This window comes from Mauremys reevesii, linkage group 12 (assembly GCF_016161935.1).
Source record: "Mauremys reevesii isolate NIE-2019 linkage group 12, ASM1616193v1, whole genome shotgun sequence".
Taxonomy (NCBI): Eukaryota; Metazoa; Chordata; order Testudines; family Geoemydidae; genus Mauremys; species Mauremys reevesii.
Genome location: NC_052634.1, coordinates 42697964 through 42719379, shown reverse-complemented (window position 1 = coordinate 42719379; position 21416 = coordinate 42697964). Strand labels below are relative to the sequence as shown.

The following is a 21416-nucleotide window of genomic DNA, read 5'->3' as shown; positions in this document are numbered from 1 at the left end:
ATCAGCAGGAGAAAATAACCTTTTGTAGTGATTATTGGGATGGCCCATTTGCAACAGTTGACAGGAAGGTGTGAGTAACAGTAGGGGGACAAATAAACATGGGGAAATAGTTTGACTTTGTGTAATGACCCATCCACTCCCAGTCTTTATTCAAGCCTAATTTAATGGTGTCCACTTTGCAAATTAATTCCACTTCAGCAGTCTCTCGTGGGAGTCTGGTTCTGAAGATTATTTGTTGTAATATTGCAACTTTTAGGTCTGTAAATGAGTGACCAGAGAAACTGAAGTGTTCTCCAACTGGTTTTTGAATGTTATAATTCTTGACATGTGATTTATGTCCATTTATTCTTTTACGTAGAGACTGTCTGGTTTGGCCAATGTACATGGCAGAGGGGCATTACTGGCACATAATAGCATATATCACATTGGTAGATGTGCAGGTGAACGAGCCTCTGATAGTGTGGCTGATGTGATTAGGTCCTATGATGGTGTCCCCTGAATAGATATGTGGACAGAGTTGGCAACGGGCTTTGTTGCAAGGATAGGTTCCTGGGTTAGTGTTTTTTGTTGTGTGGTTGCTGGTAAGTATTTGCTTCAGGTTGGGGGGCTGTCTGTAAGCAAGGACTGGCCTGTCTCCCAAGATCTGTGAGAGTGAGGGATAGGTTGTAGATCCTTGATGATGCACTGGAGAGGTTTCAGTTGGGGGCTGAAGGTGACGGCTAGTGGGGTTCTGTTACTTTCTTTGTTGGGCCTGTCCTGTAGTAGGTGATTTCTGGGTACTCTTCTGGCTCTGACAATCTGTTTTTTCACTTCAGCAGGTGGGTATTGTAGTTGTAAGAACATCTGATAGAGATCTTGTAGGTGTTTGTCTCTGTCTGAGGGATTGGAGCAAATGCAGTTGTATCTTAGAGCTTGGCTGTAGACAATGGATTGTGTGGTGTGCTCTGGTGAAAGCTAGAGGCATGTAGGTAAGTATAATGGTCAGAAGGTTTATGGTATAGGGTGGTGTTTATGTGACCATCGCTTATTGGCACTGTAGTGTCCAGGAAGTGGATTTCTTGTGTGGACTGGTCCAGGCTGAGGTTGATGGTGGGACGGAAATTGTTGAACTCATGGTGGAATTCCTCAAGGGTTTTCTTTTCCATGGATCCAGATGATGAAGATGTCATCAGTGTAGCGCAAGTAGAGTAGGGGCAAGCGTTGTTCTAAGTCAGCCATAGAAATGTTGGCATACTGTGGGGCCATGCGGGTACCCATAGCAGTGCTGCTGACTTGAAGGTATACATTGTCCCCAAATCTGAAATAGTTATGGGTGAGGACAAAGTCACAAAGTTCAGCCACCAGGTTTGCCGTGACATTATCGGGGATACTGTTCCTGACGGCTCGTAGTCCATCTTTGTGTGGAATGTTGGTGTAGAGGGCTTTTTGGCCTGCTGCTTCTCTGTCTGGGAGGTTTTTGTCAGCCCTGGCACACAAAAAGGGCATCATTGCGAGCGCCCACGAAGGCGAGATGAATTTTTGCCTGCCATGCTCAGCTTGACTTGCTTCCTCACCCCATTCCTCCCTTAGATCCTGGGTCGCCTGGTGGCTGAAGATGGTCCATTGTCTCAAGCGGTGCCAGAGCCTGACACAGTTCCCCGGGCCGCCTTTGCTCTGCACATGCCGGCCGTGCACATTTGCAAATACTTTAAAGCTCCTGTCAGTAAGTTCTGGGGACAATTGCTCACCTTCAGAGGAAGCTCCTTAAAATTGGCCTGTCTCACCCAGTGGTACATTGACCTCTGTTCAGACTGAGTCAAAAGGGGGTGGGGCTCGCCACTGTGGCCGCCGCTGCTGTGAGGGTGGCCACTGTTGCGGATGAAGCCATCCTTCAAGCACCTTCCGCCTAGCCACCCACTGAAAATCGTGTAGGGTGTAAGGTGTGGGTAGAAGAAAACTAGAGGGGGGGCCTCCCCCTTCCCCCACCATTCGCCATCCCATACCCGGTGCTGCACCCAGTGGGGTAAAAAGAAAATACGGCCATATCGGAAGAGTCAGTTGCGTTCTTTATGGTTACCCTGCCATTCCCCTCGGGCCTGACCTGCCCTCCAGCTCAGCCACCACTGAAAATTGAAACACAAAACAGTAGAGCCGTACAAGCCTTCAAAGCCCACCAGGCCCAACCCCTCTTCTAATATGGCAGAAAAGCCGCACTTCTCCTGACTAGGTAGGGACGTCCTATGGCCCCACAAGAAGTGGAAGGCCATCGTGTTCGGTCTCAGCAGCACTCATGGAGCAGAGGGAAATACCTGGCTGAGGAAATTCCCCACAGATGGGTCTTGAGCATCACAACCTTGTAGGTAATGACAAGGTCCACTTACGCCACCGGCTGAGCCACTCCTCACAGGCCAGCAACCATTTCTCCCAGTTCACGTTCCCCACCTCAACCGCAACTGAATGCTAAAAGGCCCAGCCATCAACCTGCCCACTCTTGCAGCCCTCCTCTTCCGCCCTGACTGATAGGGAGGATTATTAAGCCTCCCTCCCTTAGGCCCTTCAGCATCCCTGGGGAAGACCAACACTGCCCAAGTGACTTTGGGCCAGTAGGTCAACCAATAGGGCTGCCTCCCAGGCCAGGCTGCAGCCCAGCTTCAGGACTGAGAGGATATGGAGCTCGCATCCCTACCTACAGGACTCCGGGCATGGCCAGGCTTCTGGCTCAAACGTCCCCTCTTGTGCTCAAGTCACAACAGCTAGCGGGCAAAAGACAGGCTTTCATGGCATTGGAGAAAGCAAGATAGAGCCTTGGAAGAGCCCTTCTATCTGCAGCAGGATTAGCCTGTGTAAGTGATTAATGAGGTGGATCTAGTTGTAGATTGTTATTCATTCCGCACCTTGACAATTCACACAGTCCCTTTCCTACTCAAATCCCCAGCACCTCGGTGATCCTGGTAGCAGGGGTTGGGTCCTGAGATTTTCAGGGTCCTTTTTACCCTCCACCTGGAGTGAACTCAGCTTTTCCCCCATCCCAGACAATCCATGAAATAACAACAGGAGCATAAAGAATGAGGAGGGAACATCTCACGGCCAGGGCTGGATGTGCCCAGGACCCCCTGCTTGTCCATTGTTTCCATGGAATTTGGCCCCCTGCTTTGCACAAGGGACAGAGAAAGATCTTGCTGTTCCTGTGTCTGTGCAAAGAAAATTGTGCTTCTGTATGAAAGAGAGGAGGGAAATGGCCCCATGGTGGGACAATATCCTCAGGATTAAGACCTAAGGACTCAGGCTGAGAACTGATAGAACTGCACTCATCTGGGATTTAACAAATTGTCTTCCATGGAGCAGGGCCAGATCCAGTGTTTTTGCCACCCCAAGTGGAAAAAAAAAAACGCTGCAATCAACTGCAGCTCTACCTCTGTTGCTTTTGGCCTCAAGTCCTTCCCTTTGAGAGGAAGGAAGCCTCCCCTTTCCATTGACCACCCCAGGCATCTGCTTGCTGCCCCTGAGGAAATCAGGGAAATACCATGGATTTATTAGGTGTAAGTGAAGAATAACTAAAGCAGTTTTGGTTTAAAGGTCATTTTTCCCTGACTGGGAATTGAACCCAGGCCATGGCAGTGAAAGTGCCAAATCCTAACCACTAGACCACCAGGGAGGTGATGATGTTATTTTTCTTCTCACTTATGTTACACTTTCTTAGGCTACTTTCTAACCAATTTCTGAAGCTGCTCCATTGTCCATTCCCTGAGGGGCTAAGAGCAGAAAGTGCAGGAACCCTGTACTCAGGGTCACAACCTGAGACCAACCCAAGCCACTGAAACAAACTCAAATGATGCTTCCTCCAGCAGGATCACAGAGACACACAAAAAAAACCCATGAGGAACAATCCTCCTCTGCCTTTATTTACCCCATTGCAACCCTCTCAGCAGCCAACTCTTATGGGAAGGACACTGAGCTGATAGGAGCTCTGACATAGAGACCAAGGGAGGGGTGTTGCACCCCCTCAGTGTGAGCTGATCACATTCTGACTCTGGAAGAGGAGGGAAAGGTGATGGCCACATGATGGGGCCAGTATGTACCACAACATGGTTCTTTTATGTGGGATGACTCTCAACACTGACTGATCTCCACTCCCTTGGATTTGAAGAGATGTTTAGTTTTGCACTTGGGAACCTGTAAGGCTGATGGAATGTTATGGATGGTGACACTACGATTAAAGGGTTATTTAATGTTGTAGAAATTGTTAAAAACACTTAGCTTCAACTGGAACTGCCTGTTATTAAAGGCTGGTTTCCCCACGTCAGTTCCATAAGCTCTGCTAGAAACACCCTGGATTCTCTCCTGCCTCGGTGGGAACTGGAGGGAATCGTCCCTTGCTGCGCTTGGCTCCAGGCTGGTTTTTCTGGGGAGGTGACGTGGAATTGATTTGTTTGCTGTTGAGAAGGGAGCCGGGCCAGTTCTCAGGGAACAAGAACTCCCAGAATCTTCCCAGCCCAGCCCAGGCTGTTGCCCTGTCCCAGCCTCTGTTCCCCTGGGGGCCCTGCGTGTTTGACTCTAGAGCAGGCCGGGAGCAGCAGCTGAGGCAGAGGACAGCCTGGGCCGGGCAGATAAGAAGGAGTTTAGCAAGCAAAAAAGTAAAATGGCAGGGGAGTATTACCATTGGTCTGTCTGCTTTGGGGCAGGGACAATAACACGTCCTGCTGCATTCGATATTTCAAAGGGAGGTTTAGGATTTTCATTCTTACACATGGTGCACAAAGCAGGACTCAACCTTTGCTGTAAACTAAACAAGCTGCCCACAGATTCTGGCAGCCACAATGAGCATTTGGGTGAGAGCTCAGACCTGCCCCGTCCCAGAGAGGGGAGGGGGGTCATCTGTGTGGGGACTGGACCACTGACCTACCTGCTCCTAATTCCCAAACTTTCAGTAACTCTATTATCAGTGTCTGTGAGTGTAATTTAAACCTTAAGAAAAACCACACTGGGCTAGACCAAAGGCCCATCTAGCTCTGAAACTTCTCTTCTGACAGTAGCCAATAACAGGTACCCCAACATCCAGCCAACAAGGCACCACTGGGAGTTGAACCCAGAATCTCCTGTTTACAAAAAAGATGCTTTAACCAGCTACGCCATGGTGCCTGTGTGTGACTAAAGCACTCTGTCTGCCCACACCTGACTCCCTGCCATTGCCACCAGGGCCTGACAAGCTTTGCTTGTGTTTGGATTCTGCAAAGCAGAGGAGCAGGTGATGTTTTCCTTGCAAGCTGTGTGTGTGAGTGAATCTTTGGCCAGGTCTGCACTACAAAGTTGTTTCAGCAGAATTATATTGCTCTGGTGTGTGAAAAACACACAATGCTACCTCGGTCGGCAGCTTGTGGCTGGTGCACACACTGCAATGCCACGTCTGGCGACAAAACTGCCCTGTTTTGCTGACAAAATAAAACGACTTCGATGAGAGGTGTAGAGCTTTTTGCAACAAACTTAAAGTGACAGAGTGTCAGTGTAGATGCTGCTGTTCATTATATCACCATAACTGGCCTCTGCCAGTATCCCACAATGCCCGCTGTGAACTCGCCTGCCCTGCATTCCTGCTACAGAGCCATGGGCCCCTCCCCTTTCATCGCTCTGGGAAGTTCTCACAGCTGAGCCTGCTGCTCTGCTCCGGCAGCCAGGAGCAAATCACCGCCGTGGATGCTGCTCTCTCCCGCCCTGCGAACACAGAGCAGGTGGTGGGAGTTTCCTTACAGTGTAGGGGGCCACTGGCATCCGAACTGTGACACGCCCAGGACATCCCTTCCCTCGAGGAGGCTCTTACCTTCTAAACAGGGATGGCTGTTTTCTAGTAAAATCACAAAAAGGGAAGGAGAAAACTTGAAAGAGGTTCCCCCTGGCGCTCACGTACATGAACCCGAATACTCTCTCTGTCCTCAAAGAGAGACCTGGAGAAGGAGACTTGCTGAAGCAAAGCCACAGGGTCTCTGAGGTTTCCCTGGCCCCTCGCCCCTGTCCTGCCTGGCTGATGTCAGCATCTCTCTGTGAGGTCACCACCTCCCCACCACCTTTGACCAATAGTCTGAGGTCCTGCAAAAGGCCTTTGTGATGTCACTGCCACACCCCTCCCTTGCTGTGCTAATGTCCTGCCCCTGGCCAGGCACTTTGGAGGTTTGAGCTACTCCCTGTGGATCACCCCACTCAAGGAGCGTTCGTTCTAGGAAGCAAGCCGGCTAGACAGGAAAACATCAGACGCTGTTTGGATGGACAGGGTGGGTCTCTGTGGAGGGGCAGAGGGGTGGGGGGAACTGAATGCAATGCTCCAGATGTGGCCTCACCAGTGCTGAATAGAGGAATAATCACTTCCTCTATCTGCTTGCAATGCTCCTACTAATCCAGCGCAATATTACCAATATTGAATGCAGACACAGCAATATCTGATACATTGGTTCCTGTCCATTCAGGAGGTTATTTCCCACCTATTCATAAATAATGAAGATGCTTTAAGCGGAGGGAAGAGAACTGTCCCGTCCGTGCAGTTAACCCATCTCCCCGAGAGGTGGTAGCTGTCAGTGGGGGAAGCTATGTTGGTGGGTGTGCAAGCTGTGGTATCTACATGTGTATATAAAGTTTACTCAAACTCCATTTTTAAAACCCCTGTGGCCTGGGAATAGAAAAGGAGCTCGCTGAGGCAGAGCCCGTCCTTCAAAATCCTTAAGATCATTGACTTGCCACTGCAAATGTCATGGGGGTATAGCTCAGTAGTAGAGTGTTTGACTATAAATCAAGTGGGCCTTAGTTCAAATCCAAGTGTCCCAATTTCTTAAATAAAAATAATTCTGTTTCCTGTATGCTCAAGAGCTCCCCTAAATAGGGATCCCTGAAACGAATGGACACACTCAATGTTTGCCTGTGCAAATGCACAAAAACCTAGCAAACATGTCCCCCAGCTGAAATCAGTTCCAATCCTCTAAGTGTCTAGGTTTGTTTTCATCAACTAAACAAAGGCACATGAAGACACATTTGCAGGTCCTTGGCCTCCATGGGCTACAATGTGCAGAAGAACAAGAACCACATCCACTTGGGAGGCATGGACTAGTCTGTATTACATTTGGTAAGTAAGTTGCCATTGGGACTGAAAAATCTACTGGGGGTGGACAGGAGCCTGTTACAAAAATAAAATAACCAAGATTTACCAAACTCCCTGTTACACATTCAATCCTCTCTTTGTGCACACGGCATCAACTGGGGCTCTAATAAATGGCAGCCTTCCTTTAACACAGATCGTTGTTCCTTGTAACTTTCAGATACATTCGAATGGCAGCTGTTCAGAGGTCATGTGCTGCTAGTTCATGAGCAGCAGCAGAGTCTCTGTACGTTTCCCAACTGTAGAGCTGGGTGTGTCTGCATCCAAGTAACTGCAGAGTCAGTGTAGTCCCAGCCAGTTAATTGCACAGTCTCCCTTTCTGGTCTCATTGATCATTTGGGTAGAAACAGCAACGGTTTGGTGGGGTTTGGTTTTTTTCCCCTTCGTTTTCTCCTAAGGAATGTGTGATCTTGAGCATGTTAGTTTAAGTTCCCTGTGGGTCAGGAAAATTCCATCTCCTTGAAATAGCTGGGAAGTGACCTGTTTGTATCACCTAGAATAAAGGAGGTTTTGTAAAGCAGTTTCATCTTTAAATATGCTGGGATAAAAATAGTAAATAGTAAATTCCACAGCCAGACACCAGGCCAGGATCAATTGATGGGGCCAGGGTCAATTAATTACATGTAAGCAGAGTCAGGATGAGCCCCACCCTGACATCTGGTGGTAAATTATGGGGAGTGCGGAAAGTGTTGCATTGGTATTTCGGTTATTTGCATGGGCACTCCCACCCCACTTAGCATACCGCAAAGCAGCATGGGATGGTTATTTTCACAGCTGTGGGAGCCCCAATTTTGTTGTTATTGGGGCAGGAGGAATGAAATGTTGTCACCCTGATTGGGTAAATGGGGAACTACAAAATTGTCTTGTGATGGGGGGTTTCATTGTCAGCTGGATAGCGCTTGCTAGATGGGGCACATGGGTTCCAAAACCCATTGAAAAGAGAGAGGCTGGGGACAGGTATCTGTACTTGGTGGTGCAGGCTCTTTGTGTGAGTCAGAAGCACCAGTTCTATCTATGCTTTTCTCCACTGTCAAATGTCAGAGTTAACTTTTGATTCTCTTAAGAATCTAGATGCAGGTTACTGAGCTGAATTCACTGGTACTGGGGCTCCCCTACTATGAGCTGAAATCACTGAAGAGCTGGACTTGCTGAGCTGAGAGCACTGTGCTGATGAGTGGGGGAGCCTGAAGCAATACTGGCCGAGCAGAGTGGAGCAGTTTGTGCAGCCACCGGGTGAGTGGAGCTGAGCAGCTCGTGAGGATGGCTGGAGCGGATCACAGGACAGCTGGTGGACCAGAGCAGCTGGCAGAGTGGAGCAGCCCACAGAGTAAGCGGAGCTGAGCTGTTTGTGGGGACGACTAGTGGAAGCAGAACCCCACGAAGAGGCAGGGCAGCTGGCCCCGAATCACGTAAGGTGCCCCTTTCTACCTAGGCTGGGGAGGGGGACCTCTGCAAAGAGACTCTTGAACTCTGGGCTGCCTGACCCGGGACAGAGACTTTTGAATTGTGGGACTTTTGGGACTGTGGGTGATTTAGGGGGGTTGCTGGACTCAAGGGCCCAGAGAGAAGGACACGGCCCAAGTTGCTGGGGTGGGTCTTTGCTCACGGTTTGACCTATGAACTCCAGTTGAGGTATTTTCCAAATTTCATGCTTGTTGTTGATCTTATGTAATTAAACCTTTTCTGCTACACCAAGAGTCTGTGCTTGCGCGAGGGGAAGTATTGCCTCCTTGAGGCGCCCAGGGGTGTGTGTAAGATTTTCCCAGGTCACTGGGTGGGGGCTCGAGCTGGTCTGCATTACGTTGTGGGGAAGGGACCCCTAGGTATTGAACCTGGCCCTTGCTGCTATTGTTTCAGCCTGGCAGAGGGGTTACATTCATTTAATTCTTGTTAGGACAGAGAAAAAAATAAGTGATACTAAGTTTTTGGCTTAGTTAAATAAAATTCTGTGTTTAATTAACATAGTAAAAATATGTCCTGATTCTGCTAAATAACACCATAACATGAAATAAGAAGAGACAAATCTTGTCAGTGACGACTAATTTCGCAAATGATCTTCCCATTATTAATTTCCACACCGCCCCCTCTTGGAGGTCTGGGCACCTCCAGTGTCACTGCTCTGCATTCACCTTCCCCTTAGAATTGTTCTCGGACATTCCCAAATATGGAAAATTGTGCAGTTCACAATGTGAACAGTGACCCTGGCTCCTTCCTGCACCTGCTCTACATTGCTCCACAGCAGCTTCTCCCCCTGCAGAGTCACCCCAGCACGGCAGTGCAGCCTTGCCCAGGTTTTGCAAACATTAATAATACAGAGTTTGGAGGAAAGGAAACATTTGAGAGTTGTGGAAATAGTAAAAGGCAACAGTTGTGGTGTTACAAGAAGGGCAGTTGTTGGTTTAATAATAAAACCCAGTTATATAAATGTAACTGTATGTGCAGCTCTGCGCACTCACGTTGGATGGAAGCTTAGTAATTAAATTATACAAGAGGGTCAGGTAAAGTGGCTGCTACCACCACTGTGTTTTGTCCGGATAAGCCTTTACAGCCATTCTGAGGGGAAATGGGCCCTTTGCCCACAGAAATGGTCTATAGGGGACGGCTGCAGGCAGCAGGCGGAGAGATAATCTCATCAAAATGATTTGACTCCTGGGTAATGTAAGCAAAATCACTAAAGGAATGTCAGGGGTTTCTATTGGCACTTAACTTGCCTGCCCCTGGCTGGCTCTGGTTGTACAAGATGGACGTGTAATCAGGGTACAGTTGTGTAAAAGAAAAATTATTGCAGTGCAAGGGATGTTAGACAAAACAAAATGTTTTGTGTAATTGTGTAAGGTTTTAAAAACCTAAAGTGAGACTTATGGTTTGTAACATAATGTTATGAAGGTTAAACTATGGAAGGAATGTGCATTTTCCCAGGACGTGTGCAGTTTATATTGGAGAAGGGGTAAAAGAAATGCAAACAAAACATGGTACTTAATTCAAACCCTATTAGGGCTCCAAAGGGAGCCACAATAGGTTGTGGTTTCTTTTTCAGATCTGTGTGTTTTGAAGCAGAAGATGAAAGTGGAAAGTAATCAGAACTCCGGTGGAAGTTGATTGTGTCCCTTTTAAGACAGTCTCTGAGCTGCTGATGGCTTTGGATCCAAAAGCAAGCCCGAAAGCAGGTGTGAATGCAAATGACCTAGCTGATGGGGGAAGGAGAGAACTGCCCATCAGTGGCAGCACAAAGGAGCTGCAACTAATAAATACATCTGGTCAGCAAACAAGCTACTGGAAGACTCAGATTGTGGCCCTCCAGGAAAGGGAGGTGAAAAAACAAGTCAAGCCTGAAAATAAGGGGGACAGGTTAACCCTAAGGAGTGTGTGTGTGTGTATGTACAGTGCTAAAGCTAAATCTAAAGTTGTCTCTCAGCTGTTACCTGAGGATAAACTTAAAGCTTGGTGCAGCAGAGAAACTATTGCAAACCGTGTCTGTTGTACAAGAGGGGAAACTGACCATGAGTGGGGTAATTCACTATCTGACTATAGAACAAAATAAGGACAGCCTGGAGGTAATTCTTCTGTTTTTCCTGCAATTAGCAAGGAAATTTGTAAAAGGAAGTGGTATTATTATTATTAAGCACTAATCTGTCCCCACCGGGGGTGTGTGTGGAAATTGTTTCTTTTGTTTTTTAGACGCTCTACAAGCAATCTGGTGCCAGCAAAAGACTAACCCATAATACCATGAATCTATGTTTTGTGTTGTTTGTCTGTGGTGTTAGTCTTGTTGTTAGCATTGTTGTGTTTCAATCAACAGAAAACCTCATGACATGGGTGGGGGTGGCTTCAAAAGGCTGACCTGGGGGAAGATGTGTATGGAAATTCAAAATGCTCGACTAGGAGGCCAGCACCTGTGTAATAGCTACCGTGGTATCTGGAAGTGAATCGGCAGCTAAGGTGGGACCCACAATCCCTATGGGAATAATGAGAAGGGGATTTGCTCGCTGGGAATCAATGGAGGGGTGTGTAAAATGGTGTAAATCTAGAGAAGATGTTTGAATTTGCCCCTCCCTGATGGCCATGGAGGAGCACACCCAATGGCCCGTGGCAAGGGGTGGACAATTGGGTGTACTGTGTCTGAGGTGTTTTGCTGGAAATGTACATATTACTGGGGGCACAATTACACCAGCCCCTAACCAAATTCCACACTACACACTGCTCTCTGGGCTTTGGCGCACAGATAGATCTGTGAATCTTACTGCTGTGAATAATCGAACCAGCGCATACAGCCTGATTCCACACCACGTGGTTAAGTTGGTTTGAACAATAACCCATTTCTCTGTGGACATTCAATGGACTTATGCTATGGACAAAAGCACAAAAACCTGCAGCGGCAGCGTATTGCAACTGCCAGCAACTGGACACGTTAAGAGCTTGACCCTGTCGAAGGAGGAGAGGAGGTGTTTCGGTGGTGGCCGGGATGTTGGACCATGCGGCTAGTGCTCAGGTCTCTCGGTGTTGCTGTGGATTATTACAGTGGCTGGTGTATTGCTAAGTATACTTGTGATACGTTGCCTATGGAAATAACCGAGAAGTAATGGAGTAAGCCCCTCCCCCCTGTACTAGACAACCTGGACCCAACCTTCCCGGGCCCACTATAGTGGGAAGTCTGGAACGCTAATTGGAACAGGTGTGGCACACCCGTATGAGAGAAGGTGCAGGGCACTGTACTACGCAAGGGGCAGTGGGACAAATGGAATATCAACACCTTCCACCTTGATGCCTGGCCCGATCAGGAAATGTGTCACCACGTGTCCTATGTTTTGCTAAGGGGGAGAATGGGAACAGGGACACAGGCAAGGCTCTGTGGCGTCAGGGCTGGGATGGGGACACTGAGGAAGGAAACTGGAATCATTGCTTGCTGGAAGTTCAATCCAATAAACATCTCATTGTTTGCACCTTCGGACTTTGGGTATTGCTGCTCTGTGTGTACGCAAGAAGGACCAGGGAATGGGAGGGTGAAGGGATAAACCCTCTAACACTAACTAACATCTAACACACATTTGAACCTCTTCTTTTCACACCGTTGCTCATTCTCAGGGGCTGCTTTGTCTCCAGACAGATCCATTCTCTTTCAGGACGGCCTTCCTCTTTCCATCTGTTTCACTCACTGAGGTGTGGGAGTAAACACTATTCTTCCCTCTAGTCTCAGACAAACACTAGCATTAATTGTTTGCTACTGAGGGGTTTAGAAAGCATTTGTCAAGATACCATTTCTGGGGCATTTTTCCCAAGATCCAATATTTTGTGTTCAAACATCTCCCAACTTCCTTGGTGAAAATAAGGCCAAGGTTTCCTTGCAATATAGAGGCAGTTTTTCACCCCAGATGGGACTCGAACCCACAATCTCTGACTTAGAAAGCCATTGCCTTGTCCATTAGGCCACTGGGGCCCTGTGAAAGAATGGAAATTCAATCTCTTAAATGCATATTTCTCATATTAACTTGGAAGCCAAATACCCTCTTTCTGCACCTTACAGAAATGTCTGCATCCCCTGGCAGCAAGGCTACTGGGGAGGTCGCTTACAGAGCTGAGTACCACCTTTCTGCCAGCCATCTTTAGAGAAGAAGGCTCTTTTCCCTGACAGCCACACAGCGCTGCCTAGCATCCTGAGAGCCTCCCTCGTGTTCTCCCACAGCAGCCGCCTGCCGGTGTGGGTGGGAAAAGGGGACCAGGAAGCAGTGCGGCCTCAGGCCAGGACAGGAGGCCCTCGCCACACCCAGGCCTGCCTCTTGCCTTCAGCCCAGGCAGCCAGAGGTGCCAGGGAGCTCCCTGGCAGGCCGCCGCCTCACCCAGGAAAAAAGGAAAAGGGGATGAATGAAGAAGTCAGGAAATAACAAGGAAATGAAGAGGTTTGTCGAATGGGTTTCTGCCCAATTTACCATCTTCTCAGCTACCGCTCAAAGTTAAAGACCTAAAGTCAACCTATTGGCATAAGTATAGATGGTTGGATGGGAATTAAAAGGAGCTGCTGTCACAAGTGTTAGGTGCCTGCAAGCAGCATGCAGAGCGTTTAAAAACACTGCAATTAGAGGCTCAGATGAAACGTTTGCCCTAAATCAGAAATGACAATAGGACGACCAGCAGAACGCCACTCTAGGTAAACGGCCGAGTACTGGAGGCTGTTAGAGGCAAAAAGTCATTCCTTAAAATTTGGAAATCAGATCCTAGTGAGGATAATAGGAAGGTGCACAAACTCTGGCCTGTTAAGTGTCAAAGTGTAACAAGTCAGGCCAAGAAAGAATCTGAGAAGCAACATGCTAAAGACACAAAAGCTGAGCATAAATCCGGTCAGTGCGACTCCTGGCCTGTCCCCGCAGAAAGGTGAACCCCCTCTGTGGCTGGAGTGAGCTCCTCTAAGCCGACCTCACTACAGACCTGCGCCAGGTAGTGCTCATTGTAAAAACATTTCTTCTGACAGTTGGGAAAACGGGACCAGCGGGCCTCAGGCCGGCTGACACAATTAAAATCCCCCCCCCAAACAACAAACATCATGCAGTCCAGAGGAAGGGAGCCTTTGATCTTCCCTCTCATGCCTTAACTGGGGACCATACACACTAATATAGCAGTAACCAGTGCCACAGAGCACAAAGCCCACCAGTAATGCCCTCCCTGGTCAGAGCTCCAGCCCCTTCTGTACTTTCACCGCGACTGTGAAGAACAAGACTCCAGCCCCATTGTTCTTCCTTGGCCAGGAGGCCCTTCCTCCAATCACCCTCTGCCCATTGATCTACCCTAAAGTCATGAATGTGCATTTCCTGAACACCCACCATGTTGAAGTCCAGCTGCTCCAAGACACTGAACATCAAGCGCCTCCTCTGGGGCCCCCAAATCCCTGCCACCTTCCACACGGCCACTTTGACAGACGCCCCTTCCCTGGTACTGCCCTCGCTCAGCTGCACAGAGGAGTTTTCATCCCGTCTACCTGCCTGTCACTGCCCAGCAGCCCTCTGGCACCATGCCTGAGGGTCACCCTGCCTTGCTCTCTTCCTGCCATGTTGGGAAAGACAGCTCCCATCTCTCCTTGTTAAAGGTCAGGTGGGCTAACTAGGGGCAGAAGCCCATTCTATGTTTTCCTACTGCAGAGCCCAAGATGAGAGACTCACCTTCAGTGCCACCCAGAGGGGAGGCAAGTGGGGCAATTGCCCCAGGCCTGAGGGCCCCAAGAGAATACAGTATTGCCACTTTTTTTAATGGAAGGGGCACCCAAAATTGCTTTGTCTGAGGGTAGCCCTGCTCACTTTGGGTGCAGGCACAACTGTGCTGCCAGAGAACAAGCTGCCCCTGCACAAAGAGGATGAAAGAACCTGCCAAAGCCTGGGATTGAACCAGGGGCCTTTAGATCTTCAGTCTAATGCTCTCCCAACTGAGCTACTTTGGCAGCTGTGTGGCAGTATTTTGGCCTGTTGCTTCTCTGTCCAGGAGGTTTTTGCAGCAGTTGCACACAAAAAGGACGTCATTGGGAGCGGCCCATGAAGACAAGACTCGCTTTTGCCTGCCTTGCTCAGCTTGACTTGCTGCCTCACCCTGTTCCTGCCCTAGTGCCCGGGTTGACCTGGTGGGGGAAGGGGACTGGGGGGCCAGTGGCGCGGGGAGGAAGTTGAGCTGGACCCTGAGCTAGACTAGACCCTGGCGGTGAGAGTCTGGCCACCACTTGCCGCCCCACCCTGTTGTCCTGGCTTCCCCCACTGGGCGTCATTTCGGGAGGGACGTGGGGCTTCTGCCTCCCCTCCCCGATTTTCACACCGCAGAGGAGTGCGAACAGCAAAACGAACGGCTGCTCCACACCCCCACCGGAGGAACCCGGCACCCTTAGCTGTGGGGAGTAAGAAGTGGCTGTTGGCTGACAGGGCCAGGCCCCGAGGAGCTGGAACAGCAGCTGCCGCCTCCCCCTCGGCTCCAGGCTGTGGGAAATGCTCCTTGCCTGGCTGCATGGGCGGCTGCTGCTCCGTGCTCTGGAGAGCGTCTGTATTGCTCTGTCAACCCCCCGTCTTCACTGAGCCAGTCTGGTAAGGTCCCAAGTGCCCCCTCCGGCCTGGCAGCTGAGAGTCTGTGCAGACATCAGCCCCCCTGCCAGCCCCACAGGTGGCAGCAGCGCCAGCCCCCCAGCACCACAGGGGCACTCAATGCACTTCCCGTGGGGAAATGGCTCCTTGGCGTCCAGCTGCTAGAGTGAGAGCCAGGAGAGAGCAGTGTCTGGCTCACCGTGGGGGAGAGAAGAGACCTGGTGAGTGCGGATCTCCCTCAGCCTCCCCCGCAATGCTGGTCACTTCTATTGTCACTGTGATAGTCGGTGCTTCCCTTCAGGGCCGGCCTTAGAGGGGTCTGTGACAAATCCCCCCTTTCCACCCCAGGCCCTGCCCCCCCACCCCCCAACCCCACACCCCAGTCCCATCTCTTCCCGGCTTGCACCTTCCTGCCCCATTCCTCTCCCTCCCCAACCTCTTCCCATCTCCATCCCCCACCCAGCCCCTCCTGCACCCCACTGAACAGCTGATCACTGGCAAGTGGGAGGTGCTGAAGGGGAAGAGGAGGAGTTTGTCGGCAAGGCCTGTAGTGGGCGGGAGGGAGCTGGCTGCCAGTGGGCGCTGAGCACCTATTTTTTCTATGTTGGTTCTGCAGCCCCCATGGATTCGCTGACTCAGCTCCTTTCGCACCCTAGAGAGAGGAGCAGAAACAGGGCTATGACTGATCTATGGGGCACTAGGTGAGTGGCAGAGGCTTCAGGTGCTGAGAGTTTGCCTGACCCCTCAGGGACACAGTGTGAGGGGGTGTCCCAGGGATCTCGATGAAAGGAGCAGAACAGGATTTACTTGGGGTGGGAGAGGGTGAGAGTGTCTCAGGGGTTGTACAGAGGTATTGCCCGGGTGAGAGACTGGCTAAAACACAGGCCTCACTGTGAGCAGGATTCAAACCTGCACAGGGGAACCCTATTGGATTTCAACTCCAACACCTTAACCACTCAGCCATCACAGCTGTGAGCACAAAACTCCCCCAATGCCAGAGAAACTGGTAAATAATCCCAATGCCCAGTCGTGAAGTCATCTGAGCTACAGAATTCCCACAGCAAACCTGGCTCCCAAACCACAGGGGGGGTTGGGGGTTTGTTCTCTTTGCTTAGCCATGTGCAGTAGCTCATGCTCCAATACGTCTGTTAGTCTATAAGGTGCCACAGGACTCTTTGCTGCTTTTACAGATCCAGACTAACACGGCCCCTCTGATACTCCTAGTGACACTCTCCGATGGATCCCCGTCCTCCACCCACCGTGAGGTAGGTTGGAGCGGATCATTATTATCCCTACTTGAAAGAGGGAGAAGCTCAGGCTGAGAAAGGAGAATTGACTTGTCTTAGGTCACACAGCCAGTCAGTGGCAGAGTTGGGAATAGGACCCAAGAGCCCTGATTTTCAAACTAACCATCGGATCTTGAATTTCAAACATTGAATGACCTGAGTAAAGTGCTCTCAGATGAGCTCCAGACCAACAACAGTGCACAGTAATTATTCAGCAAGTATTTGAGGAGAACTGCAATGTTAGAGAGAATCATGAACTGCTCAGGGACCATTAATGCAGCGAAGCAGCAAAATTTGTCAAGCATATCACAGGTTCTGACTTATTTACTTGGGCTTAAAAGAGAACAACAAGGACCTGAGTGTCCTCCCTGTCAATAACCCCCTGCTCAGCCAATCAGGGTAGAGACTGAGGACGGGAGGCTGAGGGTTCTCACCAGAGAGCCCAAAGGATGGCCCAGGTCACCAGTGGGGATCACTGCCCGAGCACTATTTCAGCCCCACATTTTTGGGTGGACCTCCCACAGTGGGAGCTGCAGAGCACTCCCCCGCAACACACACACACACACACACACACACTGCTCCTGGTGTTGGGAGGGGAACAGGAGAAAGGACAAAAGAAGCAAGAGACAAAGAGAAAGGAGGAAGGGATGGATGGAGGAAAAGGTGAAACAAAAAGGACAAACCCTAATGACCCCAGTGGTTCTAAGGGACAAAATCCCAGGTGCGGAATAAAATTTTGCCTCTTAAGCTAGTGGTTTCCATGCCTAAAATTCAACTGTCACCAGATGGATCAGACTGAACAGGTTTCAAACCTCAAGGAGGCTCTTACCTTCTAAACAGGGATGGCTGTTTTCTAGTAAAATCAGGAAAAGAGAAGGAGAAAACTCAAAAGAGGTTCCTCCTGGTGCTCACGTACCTGAACCCAAATACTCTCTCAGTCCTCAAAGAGAAACCTGGAGAAAGAGACTTGCTGAAGCAAAGCCACAGGGGTCTCTGAGGTTTCCCTGGCCCCTCGCCCCTCTCCTCCCTGGCTGATGTCAGCATCTCTCTGTGAGGTCACCACCTCCCCACCACCTTTGACCAATAGTCTGAGGTCCTGCAAAAGGCCTTTGTGATGTCACTGCCACACCCCTCCCTTGCTGTGCTAATGTCCTGCCCCTGCCTAGGCACTTTGGAGGTTTGAGCTACTCCCTGTGGATCACCCCACTCAAGGAGTGTTCGTTCTAGGCAGCGAGCCGGCTAGACAGGAAAACATCAGACGCTGCTCCCAATGCTACACTGTTTTTCAGAAATTAGTCTCCTTTATGCATTTGGACAGCAAAATGTTGAGTGTTTACATCCATATCAAGCACCCCCGTATAGTGGAGCTCCTGAACATAATGGAGAATGGAAATGAAAATGTTTTCCTTTTTTTAAAAAAAAGAAAGAAGGTTATAAGAGGGCACGGGGCTTTGAACTAAGAACCACTTGAATTACAGTTAACTACTCTACCATTGAGCTCTACCCCCATCACAACAGTAGAATAGAATCGTGATCTCCAGGACTTTGACGGACAGACCCTGCTTCATCGAGCTCCTTTGCCATTCCCAGACCACAGGTGGTTTTAAAAATGGGGTTTGATTAAACTTCATAAATGTGGTAACTACCACAGCTTGAACACCCAGTGCTATAGCTTCTCCCACTGACATAGCTGCCACCTCTTGGGGAAGTGGATTAACTGCACCCACAGGAAAACTCTCTCCCTTTAGCACAGCGCAGTGGTTCTCAAACTGTGAGTCAGGACCCCAAAGTGGGTCATAACCCTGTTTTAATGGGATCACCAGGGCTGGCATTAGACTTGTTGGGGCCTGGGGCTGAAGCCAAAATTCTGAGCCCCACCACCCAGGGCTGAATCCCTGAAGCTCTGGTTTTGCCCTCCCCCAACTGGCTAAGAGGGCACAGTGTGAAATGTTTGGGGACCACTGTTTTAGGATGACATTCTTAATCACTTCTATGAAGTCCAATAAAAGCGATTCCTCACCCACCTACCCCTCCATCAGGACCGACTAGGTATGTTCTGCTGCCCTTCACTCATGCAGGAAGGATAACAACATTTCATTCCACTCAATCCTAAAGTGATTTGTAACCCACCACCATTCAAAACTGGTCATTTTGGGAAAGTGGCCCCATCATGCTGCATAGCTAGGCAGAGTAGGTGTGTCTGTGCAAACACGATCTGTTCCTGAAGTCTTTCCCCCAGCTCCTCACTAGATGTGAGGGGGGAGCTCATTCAGCCTCTGCTTCCGCTTAGTATTTAAAAACTCCTTATTGTCCCTATCTCTGCTGGCCTTAGATTTCTCCTCCTGTCTTTTTCATGACATTTCTCATGAGGTGGCTGAGTGGTTAAGGTGATGGACTGTTAATTCATTGTGCTCTGCATGCATGGGTTCAAATCCCATCCTCATTGGGTGCATTTAGTCTTCACCCCTCCTTTATAGACAACCATCTCCCCCTTGGGTACAATGACAGATCAAACAATGTTGCTTCTTGCAAACAAAAAGCTTCTCAGAAACTCAGATTCCCCCCTTGCTTTAAATAAAATGTCTAAATCCCAGATTTCTAAAAAAAAAAAAAGAAATTCTCTAGTGCTGTATTTCTTAGTTTTTATCTCAAGAGGTAACATCCTCATCTTCTCCCCCAAACACCCTGGGACCTGCCCAAATTATTAAAATACCCTCAACCCGAGCAAGGCCAGAGCAGTGAACCAGAGCTAGTGTCCAGGCCAAGCTGTTCTGAAGGAGGCAACTCCAACATTTTCTCCCTGCTTCCCTTGGCAAGGTCTGACTGGGGAAAAAAAATTCCCCAAACTGAAAATTTTCTGCTGAAAAACCAATACTAGTCTGGTTGGGGAGGAACCAGGGGCGGCTCCAAGCACCAGCACACCAAGCACCTGGTTGGGGTGACAAGCTGCAGGGGGCTCTGCTGGTTGCTGTGAGGACAGCAGGCACCCCAGCCCCTCCCCCACTCTACCCCTCTCCCTGAGCTGGGGGAAGAACCCAGGAGTCCTGGCCCCCAGCCCCTGTATTTCCATATGGCTCTATCCACCAGCCCCCCCCCCCCCCTGAGTGGGGAGAGACGATGCCAAGGGAGAAGCGGGGAGGGGGGCGCGGCGCTGCGGGGGGGGCGGGGCCGAGACCTCGGGACACGTGAGTTCGTGTCTGGCGCCGGCGGGGGGCGGGGCCGGGGCTCTCTGGGGGGCGGGGCGGGGATGAGGAGTTGCCTTGGCGGGAGGTGTCAGGTTGACCCAGGGACCCGCCCTCACCTGGGCTGGAGAGGATGGAGGCGCCCCGAGGCAGGCTGGGAGTTGTAGTTCCTGGCTCGTCTCAGAGCGGAAGTGATGGGCAGGGTGCTCAGACAACGCGCCCTCTCCCGGTGCACTCTGGGAAGCGTAGTTCTGTCTCTCTCTCTCTCTCTCTCTCACATGCGGCCTCTATTGCAGGATGGATGAGGAAATAGATGAGTGTGTGAGGCAGATGGGTGGGTGGGTGGGGGGTGGCATACATTGGGGATGGATGGGAGGTTGAGAGTTTGACGGACAGCGGGACAGCTGGAGAGCTGCAGGGACGGATGGTGACATCACAGGCTGGACTTTTGATGGGTTCAGCTCATGGCCGCTGGCCCTGTCATCTCCTGCCCCCATCTGCCCGTCTGACTCTGCCCCTGTCTCTCGCAGGCAGCACTCAGCAGAGTCTGGCCCTGTCGTTACACTGGTGCCTACATCCAGCGCACACCTGTGTGTTATGTGCTCCTGGAGAGCTCAGGCAGGGACAAGCGTGTGGCTCACGGCTGCTGAACCAGCAACTCCAAAGCTGCCACAGATCTCCCCCTCCTTGGGCAGCAAGACCCTGGCCGGGGGGTTCCCTGTCCCTCCTCGCTGCCAACGCAGCCTGCTCAGCACAGAGACCGAGGTCACCTGCCTCCGCCCAGCCTCTAGCTGGAGCTGCTCCAGCCGCGAATTGCTGGTATCCAGCCTGGCCGGAGTTGGTGCGATGTCCTAGCGGAGTCCATTCTTTCTCCCCGGTAGATGACGATTTTCCCCACTGCAGTTAGTTGCTCTTTCTCTGCTTCCCCAGAGCCCCTCCCCAGTGATAGGGACCCCTGCTGGCCGGGCAGGGGAGTGTCCTGTAGGTGCCTTCTTGTAGGAGCAGTGACTCCTGGTGGCGAGGGGCAGCAATGCCTGGCATGTATCCCCCCTAGCATTGCTGCAGCGACCCCTGGTGGCCACTGAGGGCAGTTGCCTATGTGACCCCACCACTGCCATTGCGCCTGTGAGTGCTGGCGGGTAGGTGAGGCAGGGCCCTGTATGTATATCAGCCATTGGGGCAGTGCCCTCTGCATATCCCACTCTCATCTCGGTGACTCGTGTTGCCCAGGTGGGGCAGTCCCCTGGGTGTATTTACTCCCCCCAACCCCTGCATTGGGCCAGTGACCACTGGTAGCCAGAGGAGTCAGTGCCTGAGGTGTGTTCTTCACCTCCCCCAAGGTGGCAGGGTGCCTGGGTGGCCGTGTCAGGCAGTGCACTGGGTATCTTCCAACCCCTTTGTGGCAGTGAGCCCTGCTCCTGGTGTGTGTCACTCCCCCACTAGGGATGTGCACTGGTCGCCAAGTATGGCAGTGCCCTGTGTGTAGCCTCCTCCCTCCCCCCACCCCCAGGGTGACCAGATAGAAAGTGTGAAGAATCGGGACGGGGTGGAGGGTAATAGGCACCTACATAAGAAAAAGCCCCAAATATCGGGACTGTCCCTATAAAATCGGGACATCTGGTCACCCTATCCCCTCTACCCCTGTGCCAGGTATGGCAGGCACTGATCCCTGGCATCCCCGTGGGGCAATATCCTCTGTATACCCCCCAATTGGGGCAGTGACCCCTGCTGGTCAGGTGGGGCAGTGCCCTGTGTGTGTGTCCCCTATTTAGGTAGTGACCCC

The 21416-nt window shown here is 50.7% G+C and overlaps 1 protein-coding gene and 6 non-coding genes across 7 annotated transcripts in view; 3 read left to right on the top strand and 4 right to left on the bottom strand.

Moving 5' to 3' along the window:
• Positions 1–21416, top strand: part of LOC120375611 (zinc finger protein 850-like) — a gene marked incomplete at its 3' end in the record, with an annotated part of 610246 nt that overhangs the window by 205752 nt on the left and 383078 nt on the right. The gene's annotated exons all lie outside the window — the stretch shown is intronic.
• Positions 3563–3634, bottom strand: TRNAE-UUC. The gene has a single exon. It is a non-coding gene; the product is annotated as a tRNA-Glu (tRNA).
• Positions 6717–6789, top strand: TRNAY-AUA. Its single transcript has one exon. It is a non-coding gene; the product is annotated as a tRNA-Tyr (tRNA).
• TRNAR-UCU lies at positions 12479–12551 on the bottom strand. The gene has a single exon. It is a non-coding gene; the product is annotated as a tRNA-Arg (tRNA).
• TRNAF-GAA lies at positions 14468–14540 on the bottom strand. Its single transcript has one exon. It is a non-coding gene; the product is annotated as a tRNA-Phe (tRNA).
• TRNAS-UGA lies at positions 16054–16135 on the bottom strand. Its single transcript has one exon. It is a non-coding gene; the product is annotated as a tRNA-Ser (tRNA).
• TRNAN-GUU lies at positions 18816–18898 on the top strand. Its single transcript has one exon. It is a non-coding gene; the product is annotated as a tRNA-Asn (tRNA).